We start from the raw sequence: 27,467 nt of genomic DNA, 5'->3' as shown, positions 1-27,467 counted from the left end.
ACTGTGCGCAGGCCAGTAAACTGCATCCAAGGTGGATGTGGTAGAGCTGGCATCCTTTCTAATTGTGGGTGTTGGTTGTCAAAGTCGCTGGGAGAGAGGAGGAGGGGGCGATGGACTAAGGCCCTGATATACTTAATGCTAATTTCTTTTTCATTCTTTGCTTGGGGGTAAAAAGAAGTTTGAAATGCCTGAGCAATGCTATAGTGTTAGCAAACATCCCAAATGCTGAGAGCGGTGCTTAGATGACAAAATAAACGCACATCAAAAATGACAGCGGTTAGAAAACAGCAGTAAAGAAAGCATCTGATCATAACGACTTGGATATGTTTGCACAAGCTTTGCAATTCGGCACTCCAGCACATTACACAACAGATTACTTTAAAGCAAGCAGCTTTACAGAATTAAACAGTGTGTTTGAAAGTGTTTACCAGCTGGAGCGAAATTTTCTAGAAAGTTTGCTCTGTCACGAAACGAACTCCAAACAAACTTCATTTTGGTCTGATTTTGTTGAAATGACATCGCACCAGTTTGTTCTTCAACTTCGCTTGAAGTATATTGGGGACTAAACCTGCCAGCAGCTAGTTTGAAAACAAATAGATGTGCAACACTGGAGGTATTGCAAAATCGGCTTTGCCATCTCACACAGAGAGCAAAGCATTTTCTCCCTACACGCTGTCTGCCGCCAGCCCCGTGCCGAGTTCAAACAGCCCAAAGGAGTGGCTCCTCTAACTGCAACTGGGGGCCATTATCCTGCTCTTTTGTGTCTGCTTTATGGGAAGAGGGCCCAGATCACCACTCGGGGAGGAACTGGCAGACTATTATACTGGGCAGGGCTAGATCCTGAGACACATAGTACGCAGATTACACAAGGCACCTCAGCGGGTACAAAAGGGGGCCTAATTAGACCAGGCCTGGGTGAGGTCCAGAGAAATACAGAGAGAGAGAGAAAGCTACCAGGCCTGAAAACGGCAGCTCCAGCGCAGAGTGAGTAAGAGAGGGACGGATGGGGGAGAAAGAAAAGGAGAAGGAGAAACGGAAAAGCCATGTAAGCAGCTTTGCGAGTGTGCCACTACCTCAGGGATGGTATTGATTAACAGGGTTTTCAGAGCGCTCTCGCTGCCAAAGATGTCTTAAGCTGCTATGAGCTGGTGAGGGCCAGCAAGCACGCCATTTTGTTTGCCCTGTTAATGTACAGTGCAGTGGCCTTTGTGCCTTGCAAAAACTCGTTAGAATGTCCTTTCTCCCTCTTCCTTAATTGATATTTTCAAATGTATTATTTATCATTTTCTATAAATCAACTTGTTTTTCTCATGTCTCTCAAATGAAGGAGAGACATTCAGGAGAGATCTCAATAATGTCTCGGATTTGCCTAGATAGCTTGGTACTTAATGAAACATAACTGAAATCTGCATAAAAGCTCATAAACTTTCAATGAGAAACATCTGAGCATTAAAATGTTCTTCTGGGTCTTAATTTGACTCTTTTGACATTTAGGAGTGCATATTGCTTCAAATATAACACATATGGACTAAGGGGCCGTTTACACAACACCATTTTCAACTAAAAACTGAAAACTTTTTATACATTTTGGCCGTTCATTATTTTTTGGGGGGCCTGAAAACAAAAACGGGTTTCAAAGTGCAAGTTTTTGAAAACGATACCATTATCGTCTCTGTGTAAACTACAAAAATTTGTGAAAACGGTGTCGTCATGCGCATGCTTCTTTACAAAGTGACATCGCCAACTACTGGCCTGGCATGAATAATACAGCATTTTAGTCATTTTTGTGGATCCGTGTGAACGGGATCGTTTTCACAATGTTGTCGTCTGTACGCAAAAAAACGCAAAGGAAAAACTTTTCAGTTTAGGACATCACTGTCGTGTAAACATACCCTAAAAGACAACAACTCCAAATTTGATATCAAGGGCTCTTTAACAACCAGTTTTTTCAGCATTACTCTACACTGACACAGTATGAAGTCTCAAAAAAGTGTTCTTAAAATTGTCTTTGAGTGTTCGTGCTTGCTCTTGAGTGTCCTGGGTTTACATCTGACTACTTCTTTCAAGCATAGTTTGGAGGCGTTGTGATTATGACGTGCTTCTTGCCAAACCCTCATTGAATTCCATAGGCCACAGAGTTCAGGATGCTCTCCTTCCTTGAGTCTGCTCCCCTGTTGCATACAGGGTAATTACTGCTAAACACTAAGAATGGACTTGTTTTTGTCACAAACAAGTGAACTGAAATTATTACAAATGTAGTCTCGCATAGCCAGGCCTTTTACTTCCAGCACAAAGTCTGGTTCTCGATGAAGCTCATTCTAGACTCGCCCCTACGAAGAATCTGAATGAACCACACACAGTTTGTAATCTGAAATGCAACATTTCTTTTACCTTTTTGTATGTCATTTTCTTCTGGTCACCGTGATTTTGCCAAGACATTTTTTGTTGATCCTGGAACAACATTCCTGTCCGAAAACATAGTCCAAACCTTATCCCTACCCCTAAACCTAACCCTACTCATAACTTGTACTTAAATCAGAGAGAAAGGATAGGTGAATTACATTGATAGAAGTACATGATCTGACCATGGTTGCAAGCCTAAACTTGACATAAACTTGTCCCTCAAATCTAATTGGTTGATTGGAATATTGTTCCAGGATCGACAAAGATGTTGATCCAGGGACATTTTGTACTTGGTGAAATCACATTCACCTTTTTCTCCTTATCCTGAATTTTAGTATGATTATAGTATGATTAGATGGGCCTACTTTAGTTAGTTGATCCAGGGACATTTTGTACTTGGTGAAATCCCGTTCACGTGTTTCTCCTTATCCTGAATTTTAGTATCTCTTCACCAGGTGCAGATGGTTGCCTTACAGATGCATGCATTAGTCAGTTGCACTGCTGACATACAGTACTTATAATTGTATACTTCTAAGGTATTATTTAAAAGGTTCCCACAGAACCCACCCACGTTTGTCTTTCGATAAACTAAACAATGGTTAGACTTACTTTATGACTCACCGCATACACTGAAAAAAAAAAAAAATCGCTGCAAATTTTTAAGTGCAATCAGCTTGGATGTTTAAGTAATTTCAACTTAAATTCTCAGCTTTAAAAAATGAGTTGAATCTTGTTTAACTTGCTTAACTTATTTTGATGAGTTAAAGCAATGTAAAAACATATGTTGTCATAATTTATTGATCATAATTTTTTACAGTGAGAGCATAGAGCTAAAAAGAATGTAACATAGATAGCATTGCTTTGATAATTTGGACTTTTGATTGCAGACTCTGGTTATCTTTGCAACCCTGACCACAGTGTGCGACATGAAAACTCTATGGAAAACATGTTAGATAATGTGGGTAGGTTTCAGAAAATTAAAATTAACATGACCAAAAATAAACATTCTGTCATCATTCAATCACCCTCATGTCATTCAAAACCTGAAGGACTTGCTTTCAAACCATTTTGGTTACCATTGAAAAAGACACTCATTCAGACGAATTTTTTTCATTTTTGGATGAACAAACCTATCTGTATAAGCTCTTATTACAGTCTTTTTCCTATCTTCATACTAAATGTCACTTTACCCCTTGATTTTTACTAGATCATAACACTTCTAATCCTTGATGTGTTGAGAGAATTCCAGATGTGAAATGATATCAAGGGGTCAGGTTTATTCTTGTAAAATCACTCTTACACCACTCCCAGGTAATTCCCAAGGCTGTTATCAGTGTGTTTGATGATAAAGCACTGGAATGTGTTCAGATGCTGTTTTATTGCATGCTGTCACATCCTGTGAATCACTCACTCTTTACACAGCCACAATAAAACGTCAACTTAATAGAACAGCCTCATGCATTTACTTCTTCTGCGACAACCGTTCAACAAAACTGCACTGCACCGTTTAAACTCCATGTTTAGCTCTGACAGACAGGGAGTGAAGGAGCAGTTAGCACAGTTACTGCACAGTAGCTGCTGCTGCAGTTGATGACCTGCTCCAGCCCAGCACATCTGGCGCCGGCACAAACACACTGGAGTAATAGCACATTTGAAGGCAGGCGATAGAAGAAGATTACATGGAGCGCCTGAAAGACTTCCTGCTCGCTCTCTCTCATGAGCGAGACCTGCGGAAGTCTTCTCACCTTGGCTCAGGGCGCTCTAATTACAGAACTTCACTGACAGCAGTTAGACGGACATGCACGCACACGCTTTCACGCTTGATGGTTCGGGGATGTACAGAGCAGGAGATGAGACCACACTAAAGGTATTAGAGAAGACAATGTCGGAGATGTTCCCTCCCATTATGAAACGTAAGATTGGATTAACATGCCTTGGTGTGGCTGAAGCGCATCATTCACACCCCGGATAATGGAGTTTGATAAAAATGCCATCTTCCTGTCATATTGTTCTCGCTGAGTCTTGCTTATCTGCATTCTCTGACTTGCAAGAAGGATGTTGGGTAATAAGTGTTGTTTGCAAGTACATTGGGTAATATTATGACAATATCAGCTCAGTTTGAGTTCAGATTGACCTTGCAGAGTTTCATCCAAGAGGTGAAATGCCTGTGCCGAAAGCTTTAGGTACTTTTGAGAGCACTGCTGCTGCAATGTTCCTGCACTGCTCCCTCCCTCCCATCTATAATTGCAGGGTTAAGAGGGGCCTCACTGACGTACACACAGGATTTATTTTAGTGAGTTTCCACAGAGCTTAGAAGAATGCCATAGCACACCCTCCACACACACACACACACACGCATGCACACATACATAGAGTTTTGAGTTTAACATGCAATAAATACAAATGCACTCTCATTCCACTGCTTGCACTCACTCACTCAAACACACACACACAGCCTTAGGCAAGTTTCTGATCATATAAATCATCCGGTACATCTTCACAGCCTTCATCTCTCTGTAGGCAAAAAAACACACAATAGACCTTGTTTAGTTTTGCGGTTTCAGTTTGGCTGTTTACCCATGTTAAAGACCTTTGATAATTTATAGTCACTGCACAATTTCATTGAGAATTTTTCCTTTAAAGGGCTTCCTTGTTAGCGCAAGCACTGATACAATGGGCCGGCTTTGTAAACTACTCGGGTTTGTGTTCGGTTTTTTGCATTTTAAAGACTGACTCATTGTCTTCGGGTCTTATTTGAAAATGGAGCACATTAGTATGTTTTCACTCTCTCTTAACACTGAGATGCTGCGCCTGATTCCACTACAATCTTCCCATTCAGCAGCATGTAGCCATGACAGTGGGCCGTGTCCCTACTCCTGAAACCTGGCCAGGACCCCCCTTTTTCTGAAGAATGAGAAAGGCATTCCTTTTTTCAGTTAACCCCTACCAGGGGACAAGGCTCCATTAAAATGGAATCAGACTTAAATTACTTTGTCAGAACTTTTGTTTTAAAGAACGGAAAGGTGGTTTTTCATATGGATAATGGCTGGTCTGCCACAGACCATGGGTTGATCACTCATTCATGTTTTTTATGTTTGTTGTTGTTGCATACAATACAAAGAAAAAAAAAGTACCTAATAATCATTCTTGACTAAAGGTCCTTTCACAGTAAGAACAATAACAATATTGTTCCTCTAGGCTACATTGTTATTGTTGTGGTGTGGACTTCATATCCTCATAGAATAAGTATGATTATATAGGCCTACTTTAGTTAGTCATCTTGGTGTGAATGGACCTTAACAATTAACTCTATCCACGCCATTGACAGAATTTTCCATCATTTATGAGACGATGCTTCCCCGCCATTGACTACATTTTCCAGATTTCCATGTTTTCACTGTTATATACGGTAGGCTATTACACATTTTCTGAAAGAGTACAGAATCTCCTGATCAAAACACAGGCAAAAAAGGAGCAGAAACAAGTGATAAAAGCATTGCTTATGCACGATGTAGTCTTGATGATTTTAAAGTAGAGGCTCTGTTCTTTCTTTTGATATATTGCATGTTCAGATATTCATACAACAAAATATTCTGGGGGCCATTAAAGTTTTGTGAAAAAAAAAAAGAAAGAATCTGGCCTGGCTTGGCAACTTTTTTTTTTTAATGCTGGCAGGGAAATAGTTAATAAAATAAAACTGACAAACGCAAGGTACGAAACATGATTGTGTCTTTACCTATATAAAACATGCTTTGCTTTATTAAGCAGTTGCACTTTTCGTTCCACTTCATCATTATGCAGGCTATGTATGCCTAAATGCTGGAGACCAGATAGCCTACGCTAATTTAAGTGAATAAGTTTTGCACATTTTGCTGCGTTCCAAAGTTCAACTTGGCTGAACTTGCGAATACGTATTACGTGAAAACGTGTGACCAATAGAAGGACAAGAAGTCTCGTTAAAAGACAGCCTTTTTAAACATAAATAATTTGACACAAATTTTTAAGCAGTTGTTTATTTTTAAAATGTAGCCTAGGCTATGTTTATAATAAGTAACTTGATAAGACATTTGGGGTGTGAGCTTGTGCAGTTTACGTTGTAGAAAAAAAGTCAAAGTATCGTCAACATATGTTTACCACAGAATTTATTTGACTTAGCCTATATAAATTGAAAAACCAAATCTCGAAGAAACACTGGCATATTGTCTTCCAGGTTCCGACGTCATTCCGGCACTCCTGTGTACGCAAAACCATTATATGGACAAGATTTGGGCGCTAATTTATGTAATCCGGATTCAACAACATTTTCTAAGGTAAGAACAAATGTAGGCTATGTGCATACGCAATTGTTGTGAATCTTCGTTTAAAAAGGTTTTCTGCGCATACGCATACACTAAATTATAGTGAATGGCCCAATGTTGTGTTCAGTTTTTGATTCCAGTAAATTTTCTTTTATTGTATTATATTTGATTGGGCGAATAATCAAGAGACAGAATGCATTGAATTATAAGGCTTCACTCTTGGTGTAAAAGCTGTTCCAAAAGATATCAACTTAATTATCAAGCCTTATACCTCTTTTATGCCACATAGTAATCCAAGAATACACTGAGATGGGTTTAGTATTGTGTGTGCTATATTTATTAGACTATTGTGGTGTTCATCTTATGCAGTGTTATTTGTATGACACACTATCAGTTGTAGAGCATTCCAGATCAGTGTACACCCACACAGAATCTCCCCACAGATTTCTGCAGAATCTGAACACCAATCATTCATAATATTCCTTTTAGACTGTAGCAGTCTCAGCTAAATTTAACATTTTTGACCACATTTAAAGATCTGTTCTGCACAATTAGATTTTCCATCAAAATCATTGCAGATTGAAAAAAGTTTGCAGATTCTTTCTGGGGTTTCATGATTATTATAATGAGGCCTTTAAGGCAACTTTGCATCAACAAACTTGGAAACTCAGTAGGTTTTGGTGTTTACGACTGGTTCTAAATTTGTCAATGTGGATTGTGGGTAGAAACAATGAAACAAAAATGAATGTAAATCGCTTAAGTCATTTTTGATGCCCTCTTCTGCTATGCACTTTTGCCACAACATTCCCTCATGTCCCGTTTGTTTTTACAAGGCATAGCATTCCGTGATTTCAAACGATGTAATGCTGCTTTAATTTGGGGTGAACACGCCGCTTTTCTTTTATACTGGTCTACCAGCCTGTCCCATCAGCAGTAAGAGAGACAGTTTTTTTTTTCAAGGGGGCCTATTAAATAGAAAATGTACAATGCTAACCACCTCTCTCTTTCTTTCTCTCTCTCTCCCTCTCTTCTCCCTCCTAATATGTTCCATATTGTGAGTTTAAATAGGGTGGACTCAGGAAATGCAGTCACACTGTCTTGCTTTTCCAAGATTCCAGGCTGAGGTTTGGCCCAGTGTGACGGTGGTTCTGCGGACCCGGGCTCCTGGGCAAGCCTGTGTCGGGTTTCCTCCTCTTGGGAGAATAGGTGTCCACGTCGCCAGTTTTTGCAAGTTATATGCAGAATGGTTTGTTCTCTGCTGCTGCTGCTGCTTTGCAATGCAATCTTTGTGCAAATTAGGTGCAGTTGTACAACAGGGTAATTGAAACAGTTATGGGAGCTTAGTAATTCTGTGTTATACTCATAAAATGCAAATAATTTGGTGTGAGAATTCTGTACGTGCACAAGATCATGCCATTCATCGCATATCCTAAAGATTCCAGTCTCAGTTCTGGGAGAATCTGGAGAACTTCAAGAACACTTCAGCGAAGCAGAAGAGATCAGAGATGTTCTGTGAATACCTCCCTCTTTCTCTACTCCAGCTAATCAATCACAGAGCCCGGTTTTCTGCTGCCAAACATCTGAAGTGCTTCTTGCAGGGGAATTAGACAGAGCAGCGTTGTAGCTCTCATTCATGTCTTTATCTCGGGCTGTATCTCATGCAGAATTGCCCGCGAGGAAAGTGCCTCCCGACTTTAAATAATATTCTTATTGTGGTTTTCAACTCGGCTGTTTGCAGCTTCACCTCAGGAGGAGCGTGCATGTGTGTGTGTGTGTGTGTAGAGGGGAAAAGGGGGGTTTTGGGTCCTTCTCAGAAGAAAAAAGATGAGTGAATAGATTCAGCTCCAGCTTAGAGGTCAGGTTACACATTCCAGGGGCACACACTATACTGCCTGTCTCCACACTAAAATACCTGTGTGCATTTGTGACTGTGTGTATGTGTGTGTGCGTTTGTTCATTTGTGCATGTAACCGTACACATACTTTTCATAAACAACTGCATTTCAATTCTCTGACGCACACACACAGTATTCCTTTTCATAAATCCACAGACGCACACTCATTTCAAATATGATATCCAGCATATAATTACAGTATTGTAAGAGGCGAATTACTCTGCATTAGTCTGTGGAGGGGTTTTTTGTGCAGAAGACTTTGACATTTCTGTGGGAGAGAATGAAGCTGGTATGAGGGCCAGGCTCCAGAGCAGTGCTGTGGAGAGGGGTAATGAGAGAGAGGAGCCCAGAGCCAGCCACTGTAATTGGGCTGTAAATGTCCAGAGAGCCCCAGGGACCAACCCCCACACATGGACTTTCCAGATGTTGGACGCCCTCTTCAATCATTCTGATATCTGAGTCACAGTAGCCACACCCATCTGTTGCATTTTTATAGAAAGTCTTCAATAACTGTTTTTTTTTTTTAAATAAACATTCGATCATATAAAGACTCCAATTTCATGGATAATTGTTTATAGATAACGCAATTGTGTGAGAATCACAGATTTTGTGGTAAACATCTGAAGACGTGTACAGTCTCAAACTGATTTCATTACTGCAAGTAACAGGCTCACTACCACATGTATCTGCTAGAATGAAAGTCATAAACAATCGCATTTGAGGGACTACATGAAGGAAGGAAACGGAAAGAGAAGAGAAAAGAAGAAAAGAAGGGAAAGAAAGAGCGCTGTTCTTTTAGTCTAATTTGTGGAAAAGCTTGTGCCCTTAAAACTCTGAGGAATCCAGTAAGAGAAACCACGGGAGTGGCTTTAAGTGCTGCTGGTGCCTACTGGACTGCTGTGTGTATGTGTGTAATTGAAAGAGAGAGAGAGAGAGAGAGAGAGAGAGAGAGAGAGAGCAGGACAAGGCCCTTCCACACTGTGGCTTTGATTAAGGCAACAATGCTGTTTATTTTACTATTTTCTGGCTTCTAGGCAGAGAAATAAGAGGGAACTAGATGCAACAGATGATATTTATATTTATTAAACATCCAAACCAGCTGATTTGATGGAGATTTTAGATATTTACATTCCTTTTTTTTTTTACATAAGATGAAGCTTGCTGTACTTGACATGTTACATTCTAAAAATGAATTCAACACCAAGTCCAAAGAGGAAATAACATAGACCTAAGTAACCTAAGGCTTAAGTTATATAATCATTATCATTCAACAGTTAGTTCCAGTGCTCAAATTTGATTGGCTAATATTTAGTACAACAGCACTGGGACTTTGCATTGTTTATATCATTCTGCTTGTGTTTGTTTGCGTGTTATAGAAATACTGACAGTCTGAATTAGTGGTTGGGATTTTTCCTTTTTTTTTCAGTTTCAAGAGGTTACATTGATACACCAGTAGGTGGTGAAAAATGACTGTATTTATGTGCGATTTAATGAATCATTCAGTCAACCAATTCATTCAGGAATGAAACAAGTGACTGGCTGCATCTGAAATCACATACTCTCAGTAGGTATTTATTTTCACTAAAAAGTATGTTGTATGTAATATGTCTGTAGTATGAATGTAATCCAGATGTACTACAATCGCCATGTTGTCATTATCACGTGACCACCACCGTCAGATAGCATTGTGTGACTTCACTGCCATTCACAAATCCTCTCCCGTGGCCTCATGGGATGGTAAAGTGTCCATCATATGCCCACTTTAGAAGTAGGTCACTGGGATACTTTTTGCCTACCCTATTACGAGTACTGTAAATTCGGACTTACTACTCTTGTTACATACAGTTTTTCGCTATACTATATAGTATGAGATTTCAAATGCAGCCTGTGTTTATGAGCAAGTCCTTGAATCATTGAATCATTGACTCGTTTGAATCACTTTGAGAGTTTCTGCTGGAATTAGTGCTTAAATCATATTGTTTACATATAACTGTTTCATTAAGATGTCAAATGTAGTTTGGCGTGATTAATAAACGTATTAAAATTGATTAACTTTGGGTAAAACTTTGGGTACTTTGGTTATACGAAAATAAACTTGCATATTTCCAATAGTAGGTAATCATTTCTATGTATGATGATTAGTTACTCTTTCTGCAAGTTACATCATTTCGCCAGTAGGTACAGGTGACAAGAGACCTTTGGGTATTATGATTCATTAAATCACTTAAACTAAAAACAGATTCTTTCAAGAACAAAACAACACTACTGTGTGTTGCTTGAAGATACGTGACAGTTTCTTATTTCGCTTCATTTGGAATGGTTTCCGTCAGCAGAGCAAAAATAGAGGAAATAACCGGATTTAAGTTAAAAATGATTACCTTGTCTGATATCTGCAACAAGAATACACTTGCTTGCTATTGCTTCATTTTATTACAGTTTAATGCAAAAGAGCACGCTTCACTATTTTCACTCTCTGACATGATTATTGCCTGTTCAGATACATTATTTCACAAAGTAAAGAGCAGAAGGTGAGGATATGGGCTTATCCTTCTCTTTGTGTACCTCTACTCAGCCGTATCTTCATCGGAGGAACCCGGGGCCCCCAAACTTGAACAAAAAATTCTGCTGAAGGCTTTAAAAGGCCCTGGCAGCTCCCTGTGTTAATAACCTGTCTTATTCCTGAGCCGCTGTGTAACCGAAGCCCCCGCTCGCATTCCTCTCTCTTTTGTTTGACTGCGTTTTGAGCTTTTGAGACTGCCGGAGCTCCTGACTGCTTTGCTTGTCTTGTGCCATCCTACTGGAGGCTGTTTAAGGCCTTAATCTGGACCTGTCTGTCAGCTCTGCCCTGTTAAGGCCTGAACTGATTGACTATGAATGCTAACTTCTGTCAGCGCCTGGGAGTAAAGACCTGAGGTTTGGGGGACGGAAAGGGGGACAAGTGAATGAGAGGGAAAGGTAAGATGGGGGAAAAAGAACGAAATGCACGGTTGGCAAGTGAAGGTTTTTCATGTGTCCTGCATTTACTGACAGAAGCTTTTCTGTTAGCTTCATTTTGAAAATTGGCCATATGATAATTGCATTACATGTATTTCAAACGGCTGGAGTTTGTAATCAGGTCTTGGCCTGATGGAGACCTTGAGGTTGTTAAGGCAGGTTATTGGAGGAATATATTACATGTCATTGGTGAGCTTTGCAGACCTAAGTGAGAGGGAGCAGCGAAGTGTTTCCATCTGGCCCTTTCCATGGCGGTTTAGTTTTTAAAACACACATTTTCACAGACCGATGTCTGTAGAATGTATACCATTAAACTCGCGGGTACAACCTTCAAATGACAAAAAAAAGAACCCCAGTGTCATGTGTCACAGGAACATGGGCTGTTCCTGGCCTGGTTCTCACGGATTCCTGTGGAGAGATTTATGTAAGCGTTCTTCCCCTCGCCTGTGGCTGCAGGTACGAGTGGCGGCAGTCTGTCAGGGATGACGACGCTCACGATGTTCAAACAGTCATTAACAAGGCCAAGAATCCCTATTAGGAATGACCCTGCAGGTACTAGAGAACAGGTTTAACCTAGGGCTCAATATACGGCATGTACAGACACATCTCTCCGAAACCCACACAACATTGCACTTGCCAGAGCGGTATGATAGTAAAAATAACATTTGTTATCTGATTACATTATAGTTTTCTATTTTAAGGTATTTAAAAAATAATAATAATAATTTCTGTGATGGCAAAGCTGAATTATCAGCATCATTACTCCAGTCTTCAGTGTCACATGATCCTTCAGAAATCTTTCTGCTAAAGAAAAATTTCTTATCATTATCAATGTTGAAAACAGTTGTGCTGCTAAATATTTTTGTGAAAATCATTTATTTGAAACAGAAATAGTTTGGTTACATTATCTTTACTTTCACTTTTTTATCAACTTAATGTGACCTTGTTGAATTTCTTTTTTTTTTTAAATCTTACTGACCCCACATTTTTGAATGGTATTGTATCTGTGATTTACCATGGTAACTATGCGAAGGCTAACTTGGCATTAGCAAAAATTAAAAGATTTAATATGGTTTTAAAATAAACATTACCATAGGAAAGTTTGTAGGGTCTACATAATATTACCAAATCTGTCTGAAGAGTGTTGTGCATTTTTCTTTTTGCCTATGAATTCATTTTTTCCTCGTGTTTTCGTACATTTCGTCGCTGTCGGCATTCCCCTTATGTCTGTGTTTTCTTCTGCTTGTATGAACAAAATGAAGCAAGATTATTAATATAAATGCAGTAATAACTGCCCAGAGGCTACTCCAGCGTCAGTATAATAGCAGGCGCCTGAGAAGAGAGAGGGAGACAAGCGGGCCTCTGCATTCTTCCTGAGAGTCCTGCATGCTCGGGCTTGCTGCTGCTGTTTGGAAAGTGTGCAGCCTGTCTTCCTAACACGCTTCTCTGCTGTTCACACAACCAGTCAACTGTGCAACAGGTAGTCCAGCATCTAGAACGTGACTGTCCTGATGTGAAGCCCATGTCGTGTCAAACCAGTAGTTGGTTTGGAGAAGTAAATTGATTGCATTTAATTTGAAGTGAAAATTGTTCTTATCCAATTGTTCATAATGCTTGATATTCAATACTGAGGTTATTCCTTCACAATTCACTTAAAATGTACTGAAATTATGTTTCTGATCAGCAAAGCCAAACTCTTCAGGGCTATTTAAACAGGACATGTTCATGTGTTCAACACACACACAAAAATGTTTTGCCCTCAATGACAATTGTTTCTTGAAGAACATACAGAATGAGAATTTAGAATTTTCTGTAATCACAATTAATTATACAAATTAATACATCAACAGTCCCAGGTTCTGTTAATTAAAAAGTTTGAAAGCAAGCAGCATTGTCATAATTACAGTAGAAATACCACAAGAAATATCTTGGAGAAATATGGAGGGGCCTACGAATATTTGTGTTGGACAATGGAGGGCCATTGAGTCAAAAAGGTTGAGAACCATTGGTCGATCTATGTCAACATGCTAGGATGTCTTTGATAATTGTTTTTGCATGCATAAAATGCTAAAATGAATGGAACAGAGCACAGGTGTCTTGAGATGTGACTTCATTTGGCATTTTAAAAACATTGCCTTCAGATACTAAAACAATTAGATGTTTGATGCCCTATAGCACGTTTATACAGTACGGAGCCCCCCTAGTCCCACTTTGTCAAAAAAAAAAATTATAACTATCTTGTGGCCTCAAGATAGTAACTCGTGGCCTCAAGATAGTATCTTGTGGGCTCAAGATAGTAACTCGTGGCCTCAAGATAGTAACTCGTGGCCTCAAGATAGTAACTCGTGGCCTCAAGATAGTAACTCGTGGCCTCAAGATAGTAACTCGTGGCCTCAAGATAGTAACTCGTGGCCTCAAGATAGTAACTCGTGGCCTCAAGATACTATCTCGTGGCCTCAAGATAGTAACTCGTGGCCTCAAGATACTATCTCGTGGTCTCAAGATAGTAACTCGTGGCCTCAAGATACTATCTCGTGGCCTCAAGATCTGAGTTACTATCTTGAGGCCACGAGTTAGTATCTTGAGGCCACGAGTTACTATCTTGAGGCCACGAGATAGTATCTTGAGGCCACGAGTTACTATCTTGAGGCCACGAGATAGTATCTTGAGGCCACGAGTTACTATCTTGAGGCCACGAGTTACTATCTTGAGGCCACGAGTTACTATCTTGAGGCCACAAGATAGTATCTTGAGGCCACTAGTTACTATCTTGAGGCCACGAGTTACTATCTTGAGGCCACGAGATACTATCTTGAGGCCACGAGTTACTATCTTGAGGCCACGAGATAGTATCTTGAGGCCACGAGTTACTATCTTGAGGCCACGAGATAGTATCTTGAGGCCACGAGTTACTATCTCGAGGCCACGAGATACTATCTTGAGGCAACGAGTTACTATCTTGAGGCCACGAGATAGTATCTTGAGGCCACAAGATAGTTATAATTATTTTTTTTGACAAAGTGGGACTAGGGGGGCTCCGTAATACAGTATATACAAGTACAAAGTACAAAATGTGTATATAAACTGCCTCTTTAAAGTGTGTCTCATGATACCTGTTCTAGCTGTTTTTGAACACAAGAACAAGTCCTGTGTGAACAGTTGATGGGCCCCAGTCTATAGGATGGGGGGAAAATACTATGGAAGTCAATGGGGTCCATCAACTGTTTGGTTACCCACATTCTTCAAAATATCTTCTTTTGTGTTCAGCAGAAGAAAGAAATTCATACAGGTTTGGAACAACTTGAGGATGAGTAAATGATGGCACAATATTTGGATGAACTATCCATTTAAGCACATGTTGCATTTAGATGGCACACTTTTTAAGACTATTATATTTAGCCTTAGCTTCTTTCAGAATATTGTGCCACCTCATTTACACAGTTACAATGTTACATTTTGCTGCAGTGTATGAGCAATTTTAGTGCCGACCGTGTAGATGTCAGGGTGCGATACCCGATGAAGTTCCCGATGGGAACTGTACTGTATGTGTCAATGGCATCAGTGTTGCAGGTTTCAGAAGGTGTTTGCTATGAGGAGACGGAGCAGAGGGACATATAGGTCGCAGCTGACTAAGCCCACTTTATAAAATGTCAAAGAGCCATTTTTATTTTGTTTTGACTGGACAAATATTTGTGAGTCCATTATGGGGTTACACCTACAGACACCCGCTTAGGAGACAGTAGGAGTTTGTTTTCATCCTTTTCATCTTTTCACTCCCTCCGTCACTCCCCACTCTCCCTCCCTTGCTCCAGAGTTTTTAATATCAAAGTGCACTGTCTGACAGGAGTAAGTCAGGAACAAGGGGGCTTTTGTTGGATCTTTCTAGAACCAGCCAGGGACGACAAGAGCTTGTCAACCCTTGTTCTGCGTGAAAGGGAGATGCGAGGAAAAAAAAAGAGAGACCAGGATGGAGAGAGGTTCTTCTGTGGAGCACAAAAGAGATTTTTCTCTCTCTGTCTGGTTCAGGCACAGGTTTGAAACTGAATAACTTAATTTCACTTTGTCGGGGCAGACAAGAGGTGGGTAACAAAGGTCTCCTTTTTCTTAAACCACCCCAGCACTTTGTTATTTACAAGACCATGACTTCTAACAGCATGAAAATAGCTGTAGTCTCCCAAAGGCATTTGGATGAAGAGAGGAGGGTTTTCACAGTGGTTAAACGGTGCCCTGGTATATTAGAGATGAAAAGCATACTTCAGCACGACTGATTAAGTGAGACCTGTGTTGCTGAAAAGTAAAAAGCTGCTCAACTTCCAGGCGTTGCCCGAGGATGTGGTTTGCGTTGTTTTGTACTTTGCACAACCGCTAAACAAAACTCGGTGTAAGGACGTTTTTGTGTGCTACAGACACAAAAGGAGCGAAAGCAACATCCTTATTTCTTCAAAGCTCCTCGGGGTGTGCAGCACCTGTGTGGTGAGAACAGAATAAGAGGTTTACCTTCCTCCCAAAAACATGTTCAGAGTAGCTCCTCCATTGTATTATTTATTGTCTGTAATTAAAATGTACAATCTCATGTCACGTCAGCTGTATTTCACCATGGTTCTAGGAAAAAGAGCAATAAGAGTTGTGTTTCCCTTTTGGTCTTGTCTCTGAAGTCAAATGTCCATTCAAAGTTCAATTCAATTCAATTCTTTCCCAGCACCTTCATTTCCATCTAAAGCCTACTTACAAAAATCTCAAATTATAGTATATAATTGTTAGACAAAACCAAGGATGCAACTAAAATGGACACAAATGCTATAAAAAGCTTTTAAATGTAATCGAGAAACCTTTGTGTGCTTCCAAATGCTGTTTCACCAGATATCATCTCATATGTGCCAACGAAACAACACGAGAATTGATGTTCAACTTGAAGAACAATGGCTGTATCTGAAATTGCATACTCTCTGAGTAGGTAATTGAAAGGTATGTACTTCACAGCCATTAAAAAACTTTTATAGAGTATAAATGTGTGTATTATGAATGTAATCCGGACATACATTCGGCATCTTGTTATTGTCATGTGACCTACCAGCGTTAGTTGTGTCTCTAATATCACACTACCATTCACAACTCCTCTCCTATGGCATCATGGGACAGTAAATTATCCATGGATGTGTACAATCTCACTGGAAGTAGTATGTAATTAATGTACTTTTTGCCTACTTTTATGAATACTGTGAATTTGACTCCTGATGCAGTTTTTCAGAAAGATTCCCAACTTGCTCAGTCAGTGAATTGTTCCATAACCGACTAGTTTTTTCTCGGTTTCTAGGTTAATCTCGGTTACGTCTTATTTTGAAATAGTCAAGTCAAGTTTTAGAAATTCAAGTCAAGAATGTTGATTTATACATTTGTCACGCTTAGTCCAGAGGATGATGATAAAGATGCAAAAAAAAGTTTATATAACAAAAATGGTTTATTAAATAAAACAAACTCAGGCAACGTAACAGCGTGCAGTAGACACAAACACACGACAATACCGGACAACTGAATAGAGCACAAAGAGGAGCTTAAATACACAGTGATGATGTCAAAATAATGAACAGTTGTGATGATTGAATGAGAGTCTATGACAACTAATGACTAGCGGGAAACTAGAACAAAGGAAACAGGTAACTGAAGAGAAACAAACTAAAAGTCCATGAAAATGAAACTAAACGTGATTGTGACAACGTTATGTCCGTGATTCGTTGTCCATACAGTACATAACTGGTATACCATTATTTTATATTATTATTAATAATATTATTTTATATTATTGTTGTACATATAAGATTGATTAATAATAATGTTTAATGGACTGTAAGAGAAGTTTCTTCTTTTTTTAATTTTCATTATTGGTCCTTGCCATATTTTCTGCTTGAAGCCCTGCTTAATGCATGTTGGTTAGTTATTCATCACTGAATTCTTTGCATCGCAAACATTTAACAGATACCTTTAAAAGACTTACATGAATTCAATATATCTATAACACTAATGTTCAAGAGACCAAAAACTTGTTGAGTTGCTCACAAAGAAGACATGTTTCATCAGCCTGAATGTAGCCTAAGGAATATGACTGTAGTGTTGACAGATAACCTCATAAACACCCTGATAGCATAGACAATGTATGCTGAATCCATCGCTCAAGGTGCTTCTCATTTTCAATGTTGCAGATGAAATATTTTCATCAGCTCTGACAAAAAAACATTGATGGAAGACAGTGATGATGTACAATGACAACAGCAAGTCTGCTTTGAAGTGCTTCACAGTGCAAATCTCAAACATCTAAAGCCCTGGCCTGGCACACTTCATGTGCACTTGTGGTCTTGTGAATTTACAATGGCCGCTGCTTGCGCATGGGCGTTAAGTCCACTAGACCATAGGGTGTCTCATTTGACATTTTAGGTTTCAGAAGGGTGCTTTGTGGCCGATATGAACTCTTGATGCGCACAGTTTCTACCTGACAAACTTCTACCCGACAGTCAAAGCGGCATTACGTCACTAAAGTGTGGACTCAGAGGAAGATCACGAGGGCTTAGGGTTCCATTTAGGAACACATTTCCGGTTAATTAAATTTTTTATGCCCTTCCCTACTAACTTCCCTCTGTATCATTCACTCGGATGTAATCTGCAATGGAGCTAATTCATTATTTACAGTTTTTTCCCCTTATGAATTTGTTCTATGCATTGTTCTATAGGCCTGTATGTATGCTTGGGCTGTTGGAGAAAATATAAAAAATTAGCCTGCGAGCTCCGCGGCAAACTTCTACCCAACAGTCAAAGCAGCATCACGTCACGAAAATGTGGACTTAGTGGAAGATTGCGAGGGCTTGGTTCCATTTGGGACACAGGCTCCAAATGCAAATGTTAGTGCACAGACTCACTGAAGCCAAATTGCGATTCTGATTGGATAGAGCCAAATGGGACACATTTTGGGGGGAATTTTGAGCTGAAATTTCACAGACACATTTTGGGGACATCATAGATTTATATTACATCTTGTGAGAAGGGGAATAATATGTCATCTTTAAGATATTTATCTGACAAAATTATTTGACAAAAAAGGCAAACTATAGCTACAGGTTTTATTTTACTGTAATAAAAAAATGCATAGAAAAAAGCTCACAGGAAAAAGTATATATTTAATATACAACATAATCAGTTTGATTTGATAATCAATTTTGTTGGTTCTCTCTTTTGTTTTTTGCATCTGTTTTATGACAGCCTGGCCAACAATGAAGTCCGCACAGTTTATTACAAATAAATCAATCGACTATACTCCATATGCTTACAAAATCTTTAACAAATGTTTGATAAAATTTCGATAAAGATGTCAATTTTCCTAGTCGGGACATCACTTTTGACCACTACTGTAATACTGAAATTTACAGTTAACGTGCATTGCCATTCACAACCCATTTAACATCCGTAATGTATTTCAGAGTGAAACAGGATATTGGTAACACTTTACAATAATGTTACTCTATTTAATATTAGTTAATGCATTAACATACTATTTAATATTAGTTAATGCCTATTTAATGTTAGTTAATGCCTGAGTGTTTTATAGTTGTTTCATAGTTAGAACAATTTACTACATTTGCTTAAAAATTATAAAGACAAACTATTTTGTACACTGTTCATTGATGGATCATTCAGAATAGGACCAGAAGCATGCAGTTAGACAGTAAATAGACTCAATTTTGATTTCATGTTGACTTCAAAAAAAATCTGTGTAACATTATAGGTTCATAGAAATAAAGCTACAGTATAAACCAGCCCAAGTGTAAGTTTGGTTTGATTGAGTGCCGTGTGTTGTTGGCAAGGAAGAGCTTTAAAACTCGCTTTGATATGGATAGTAGCCATCAGTCACTGAGCCCTGCACTGACCTCTGTTGTGAGCTATAGATCCAAAGGCATTACAACTGACTGAGCATGAAGGGGAAGCAGGCAAGAGTTTTAGGGGGCTGTTGGCCAGCTGATACCCCAGATGTGCAGCTCTGTTTGGGGCCATGTCTGGCAGTGGAATCATGTTCTTACAATAAGGACTTACCCTGAACAGACCCTGCTGGTCTGCCGAGCATATGACAGATTTCATTTGATATTCTCTCCTGATCTGGCTGGTTACAAATATGGGAAAACATTGAATAGATATGGAAAAACCCTCACCTTTAAAAGTCAAACTACTTCACAAGGGGCTCTTGTCTCCCATTCGTCTTCTTAAATTAACATCTACTGCTCATTTATTCAACAGCACAACATTTCCGCAGCTCTGCACTTCTTTTTCCATATACAGTGCTCTAAACAAAGAAATGCTAAACAAATAGACACAGAAATAAGCTGTGGTGCCTTGTTTATCATCCACATTTACCTGAGTTCATGTTAGGTCATGTTGTCTCTCTTTCCCCTTGTACTGCCCACTTCCTTCTCATCTCTCCAAATTCTCCCCCCTCAGGTCCCGCACTGAAGGACACGTGTCCCTCTTCTCCACTTGGCCGAAGCCTTTTCCATGCGCTCAGAGAAGTGGCACTACTTCGGTTGTCCTTTCCCAGAGATCGTAGAGGTCTCTCATCTCTCCGTATGTTTACTTTCCACTGCTGAGTATAGCAACCTTAACTCCAAGAATGAGTCCACTTACTATTTCTAGAACATTCAGCTGAAAAAAGGTACCTTCTTCCAACGGTTATGTAATGACAAAAACAACATTTTCCATTTTGGATGGGATTTTTTTTGTATGCCCTTCCACTTTTTTGTAAATACTTTTATTCATGTTGGTCTGTTTAAGAAGGTTTTTTTATGAGGCATGGGACTGGATGAAAGATGTGCTCTTTACTGTCCTGGAAGCGCCTCAGTTGCTGACAACTGCACACTGAGTAGCAAAACTGTGTGGAGCGCTTCATGCTCTAACAGGGGCGTCTGGTCACGATTAGAGCTCATTGGTTTCTGTCAGAGTGTGGGGCTACTCGGCTGTCCTGTGATAGATGATTTAGCGTAACTGAACGAGGCTCTTGTAGAGAGCCCTCCAACTAAAGATGAGATTCACACTGACAGTATAATGTAATGTGTAATTTCCGTGGCACTACTGTCTGAAAGAGAAATTGCACAAAAAAAATTCAGGTTTCCTGAAATGGCATGATGTCTTCCATTGGTCAGACATACAAGATAGCTCCTTCTCAAACTCACGCCATTGGTTGAGCTGACATTGTTATGCTGGGTTGGTCGGGATACTCTCTTCAAATCTGAACATATTAAATTAGAATGTTAACTACATGCAAAACATTTTAACAATAAACTATGCAAATTAACTGTTCCCTTTTTTTGTAGGTGCATTTCATGATGTCACATCGAACTACAACTGAATTACAATACATTCTTCCTTCCCTGTCAGGCCACAAGGGGGCCCCCTAGAACTGTCAAACGTACTGTCAAATAACAGCTACCCAAATCTTACTGGCAGCTTTTAGTATGTGTATTTGTCATAGGCCAGTTAGAGCTGTGCGAGTAAACCTCACTCCCCTGATCTCAAGAGGCGCTCTAGCGACTGGCGCTCTAGCGACTGGCGCTCTAGCGACTGGCGCTCTAGCGACTGGCGCTCTAGCGACTGGCGCTCTAGCGACTGGCGCTCTAAAGGCTGCGGTAAGACAGGCGGAGATCAAGGTTCGAATCCTGTTTGGAGGGGGTTTAGCAGAACCGGTTACATTTGGTGCCATGATCCGGATGGGAGTGAGGTTTAGAGGGGTGAGTGTAACTGTCGTTGGCCAGTAAGAGCTGTGCATGTAAACGTCACTCCCCTGATCTCAAGAGGCTCTCTTGCTACTGACGCTAGAAGCTGCGGTCTTTAGCCTAGTTGTTAGAGCACCCACCTCCGAACGGTTACATTTGGTGCCGTGACCCGGATGGAAGTGAGGTTTGGGGGGGGTGAGTGTAACTGCCGTAGGCCAGTAAGAGCTGTGCGTGTAAACCTCTCTCCCCTGATCTCAAAATGCGTTATAGAGGCTGCGGTCTTTAGCCACCTTGTTAGAGCGCCTGCCTCCCACGCCGGAGACCATGGTTCGAATCCCATTTGGACCTTGCTATTCAACATAAATGAACTGTCCTGCACCCACTATAAAAAAATATCAAAAATTATATATGGTGTGTTGGTGTAAGTGTAAGTAATGACAAAGGGGATCTTTAAAAAAAAAAAATATTTCTCTATTATTATTTTTAGTAATAGAGATTTTCTCTCCACTTCTATTTAAATAATTACACACATAAACACATTATGACTGTCACTGTGGATAATGTATGTTGCTTTTCTAAACAGAAGAGATAATGGCTGAAGAAAGAATGTAGAGTGCTATAGAGTCCTCCTCTCTCTCTCTCTCTCTCTCTCTCTCTCTCTCTCTCTCTCTCTCTCTCTCTCTCTCTCTCTCTCTCTCTCTCTCTCTCTCTCTCTCTCTCTCTCTCTCTCTCTCTCTCTCTCTGGCCTCCCCAAGGGGATCGGATGTTCTCAGCAGTTATAAGCAAGCAAAGCTGGCGGCCGGCAGACCGGCTGGCTCCACAGCAGCCTGGGCACAGAGACAATGCCAGACCTTCTGTCATGAGGCTCGCTTTCACTGAGGTCAGCTAAACCAGCCTGCGGGCCATAACATAGACATACACACCCACAAACACACACACATACTAATACACAATGACATAAACAGCTTTGCATTTAGCATATTTGAAATGTTAGATTTATTATGTTTTGGATCATTGAGCAGTGGGACTAGTAAATGACCAAGCAGCGTCAACATGTCCCCATTATCTCTCTCATAAAATCTGACAGAAATATTTATAAAACAACAGTGTTTTTTTCTTTCTTTTTTTGTTTTTTAGTGACAATAACCCCAATTCTCTATTATTTATAATGACATTTACTCAAGTGAAACATGCAGCTGTCCGCTTTCCCCATGATATAGCCTGTTACTGGTATTTTTATGGTTTTATCATTTTGATGTCTGTAGATAAATTTGTCAATAGTTTGTCAATGGTTGTCCAGAATGAGCTATATGCACCCAAATCAATCAATCTATCTATCTAATCGTGCTTATGCTGCGTTCACGCCATGTCATAACCGTAATTACGAGATGGTAATCCGTGATGTTTTACGCAGAGCTGTTCCACGTCCTCAGACTTGGATTTGGATTTGCGTTTCTATGTCAACATTATCAATGCCGAAATGAATCTGCAGGATGATCACAAAATGTTATTATATAACCGGGACGAGAACATTTGCGAAAGCCAGAGCCAATTGTCATGAAATTGCATAAAAGCACTTATTCAAACTTCTTTTTAGGCCAAAATAATGTTTACTGTAATCTGAGCCATAAGAGACAAGCTATTGAAACTTATAGAACTCCAGTGATAGCTCATAATTGATGTATTATTTAGGAGGGAAGCACATACCGTTTGGATCAACTGAAGTGCTGATAGTCAAGACTAAGTCAGTGCATTTCTTTCTCCATAGATGTCAGTAAAATCAGCATGGCTCCTGAGCCGCAGTGTTAAGGAGTTGAACAAGGTAGACAGGATTTGCCCTCCTGGCTTTTGGGACATGCAAGCAAATCTGCTCACACTCAGGATAGAAAGAGTAACTTTTTAGAGAGAGTTATTCCAGCTGAGCCTGCTAGCAAAGATGTCTCGGCTGGTTTTAATTTGACCCATCTGCCGCCCACACCCCCCTTTTAACCTATCATGCCCTAACTTCCCTGGCTCACACACATGCACCTCTCCTGCCTGTTTGAATTCTGACATACACCACAACAGGTGTTTACACTTCCCTATCTGTCTGCACAGGTCTTGTAGTGATTTATAGATGATAAAGGGAAATTAAGCATGAAGAATTACTTTGTGTATAAGATACTAGCGCTGTTGGCGTGTGTGGTGTAAGCATGCCAGTGCTGCAGCTTCTGGCACATTTATGTGTGAAAGCATTCAGCTTCTCTGACTGCATGTACATAAAACATTGGTAAAATATGTGATGCCACACATCTTGCTGTACACATTCAAGTTTTATTATAATACACTTGTCAGTGAATGGTCACACATCCATGATGTGAATCTCCCGTTCCACCACATCCTAAAGCTGCTCTATTGGATTGAGATCTGGTGACTGCGGAGGCCATTTGAGTACAGTGAACTCATTGCAAAGTTCAAGAAACCAGTTTGAGATGATGTGACCTTTGTGACATCAGAAGATGGGTACACTGTGGTCATAAAGGGATGGACATATACATGGTCAGCAACAATTCTCAGGTAGACTGTGGCGTTTAAATGATGCTAAATTGGGACTAAGGGACCCAAAGTGAGCCAAGGAAATATCCTTCACACCATTACACCACCAGCAGCCTGAACCGTTTATACAAGGCAGGATGGATTCATGCTTTCATGTTGTTTACGCCAAATTCTGACCCTACCATCTGAATGTCGCAGCAGAATCGAGACTCATTAGACCAGGCTACGTTTTTACAATCTATTTTCCTGTTGTGGTGAGCCTGTGCGAATTGTAGCCTCACTTTCCTGTTCTTATCTGACAGGATTGGCACCCGGTGTGTTCTTCTGCTGCTGTAGCCCATCTGCTTCAAGGTTTGAAGTGTTGTACGCTCAGAGATGCTATTTTTCAGACCTCGGTTGTTACGAGTGATTATTCACTGTTGCCTTTCTATCAGCTCGACCAGTCTGGTCATTCTCCTCTGACCTCTGGCATCAATAAGGCATTTTCGCCCACAGAACTGCCACTCACTGGATGTTTTCTCTTTTTCGGCCCATTCTCTGTAAACCCTAGAGATGGTTTTGTGTGAAAAACCCAATAGATCAGCAGTTTCTGAAATACTCAGACCAGCCAGTCAACCATCCCACGTTGAAAGTCACTTAAATCACTTTTCTTCCCATTTCTGATGCTCAGTTTGAACTTCAACAGATCATCATGACAATGTCTACATGCCTAAATGCATTGAGTTGCTGCCATGTGATTGGCTAGATATTTGCATTAACAAGCAGTTGAACAGGTGTCCCTAATAAAGTTGCGCTGTGTGTGTGTGTGTGTATGGAGGTTTTCTTATTTACTATTTTAAATAATACATATGTTAACAAAACTGTATATTTTACAAATTCATACCTGTACTCAGTGTATACAAATTAGTTTTAAGCTTTTTTTGACAGTTCTCATATTTCTCTGTGGTACAATGCACAAATGCATGTCTAAAATGTGCTGCTGATAAAAAAGATTGATTTTTGCATTTATGCATTTATGTTAAATTAATAAGAAATTGCACTCAGACTGTTCCCGAGCTCAGCTGCAAAAATGAAAATAAGATGGAGGAGAGGAACAAAATGTGAATGGAGAGACCTTGAGGAGAGTTAAATCATTGGTTTGTTTCTCGGTGTGACCGAGAGAGCACATCAGCGTGTGATTGAGCAGTCTTTAAAGCATGCCCCAGAGAACGGCAGAGAGAAAATAAACTGTTTAGTGTTTCAGTGGAAACTTTTTTCACCTCCCCTCTTTCCTCTCTCTCTCCCTCTCCCCCCATTTCTTTCTGAATGAGCGGCTGAGTAGGAGTGCTGTGGAGTGCTAAGGTCTATCAGAAACATATGTGTGGAGTTCAAGGGCGGTTGGAGGAAGAAAGCGGATAAGTCTCTCAAAATGGTCTACATTCAGTTCAAGTCTTACTCTCAGAGACGAAAAACAAGCGCTGAAATGCCATCTCCTTGTTCAAAAGAAACTAGTGGAATGCTTAAACCAGCTGAAACCTTAAACAAAACTTGCCCTCACATAATTTGCAAAGAGATTTGTATTTTTCTCTCACTCTTTCCTTTGTTCTCTTAGCAGTCTACGGGTCTCTTGTTTCTCAATTGCTCATTTGTGGGTTTCTGAAGGACTAACCATCATGCAGTTTTGAAAAGGGATGCATATGTACATTAAGTGTACACTTTTCATTTTAAAGATAAAAAGAGATGTAGAAACTCAGCGGAGAGTGCTGAGGTGGCACTCTGTCTTGTGTTTGTTATAAGTCAGTGGCAAACACACATCGCATTGGGGACGTTTCGTTACTGACACATGTTACCAGAGTACCATAGCTCCCTCTTTTGAAGGCACACTTGTAGAAATTGTCTTTGTCGATCCTGCTTTAAAAGGAGATTTTATCCCCACCTTCTGGTGGTTTAGCACAGTTCATGTAGTCCTCTTTTTATGGAAGTAATATCTTCACTTTGTTTCCATGTAATGCAGAACCATTATAATTTCTACTGAATAGAACATTCCACTATTTTTTAAGGAATTAATAATTTTACTCAGTAAGGACACATTAAATAGACCGAGAGTGACAATAAAGACATTTATAATGTAACAAAAGATTTATATTCCAAATAAATGCTGTTCTTTTGAAATTTGTCAAAGAATAATCGAAAAGGTATTACAGTTCCCACAGAAATATTAAGCAACTGTTTTACCATGGTAAGAAATGTTTCAAATCAGGTTGTTAGAATGATTTCTGAAGGATCATGTGACACTGAAGACTGGAGTAATGATGCTGAAAATTCAGCTATCACAGGAAAAAATGACAATTTATTATATATTCAAATAGAAAACAGTTATATGTTAAATGTTAATATTTCACAATATGTCTTTTTTTTTTTTTTACAAACAAATGTAGCTTTAATGGACATAAGATCTGTAAATCTTACAGACCCCAAACTTTTGAACGGCAGTGTGTGCATATATATATATATATATATATATATATATACTACAAAATACATATAATATTAATTATAAATATGTATACACTGACAGTGTGAAGTGATATTGACCGTTCATGTTGTTCATACACAATGTGTATTTGAATTTCGTGCCTCTGTCTTGCTAAGCATTGTGAGTTTTTGGTTTGCCAGTGTGTATTTGGGCTGAGCACGGGAATGGAAAAATCTGTGGCATTTAGGTAGAGCCGTGTCATAAAGGCTGCGCTAATGAGGCCAGGCTTTTGGGAAGGGGGAAAATGGTTTACATATGGAACCGAGAGCATACAACCATCACAGCTATGCAGTCTGTGTGTAATGAGACAGAACAAGCTCACACATGAGCTCGTTCTAACGTTTATGCAAAATCTAACAAACAGGAAAACAGTTAGAAATGGAGAATGAAAGAATAAGGAGCAAAATCCATTTCCCCTCCTCAACTTCTCCCCCTGTCGCAAAATCTAACGCCACATCGCTATATCCACATACATCATTGTCCAAACCAGCCGAGTTTTACAGGTCTCCTGCTAAAATAAACAGTAGAGTTGCAATAACCAGTTAAAGTGCTCTCAACCTCGAGCTGCTTTCCTCCAGGCACCGTAGTTCAACCTCTGACCCCTACATGCAAACAGATATGCTCTCACACACACAGGCTCTCATGTAACTACACGCTCGCAGGCACATATCATGTCAGGAAATACCATTGACTGCTCATTGCTCTGCCAGAGGAGGGAGATGAAGGCAACAGCAAACCGCCCATAAAGCAGCGTAAAGAGGATAACTGTGCTGGGCAGAGCATCGAAAGGTCATCGCCCTCCCTTTCAGCGGGGAAGAGGAACAAATGCACTCATAAAAAGTCAATTAATGTACTCCAAGAGCGGCTCCTCGGGCAGCATTAAAAGAAGAAAGTGGATGTAAAAATTAAATAAGCTTAGAAAATCTATATTTTCAAAGCTACTCGCTTTGTAAATAACTTCTCAGTTAACCAAAGAGGAGATATTATTGATTCAGAGACTAGATTAAACCCGTCACTACTAGCCTACCAGCAGAGCAAGATAGAATTAGTCTGGTATACTTTATAGACACCAAAACCCATTT

This window comes from Abramis brama, assembly GCF_963993115.1.
Source record: "Abramis brama genome assembly, chromosome: 9".
Taxonomy (NCBI): Eukaryota; Metazoa; Chordata; class Actinopteri; order Cypriniformes; family Leuciscidae; genus Abramis; species Abramis brama.
Note: the sequence above shows the minus strand (reverse complement) of the source record.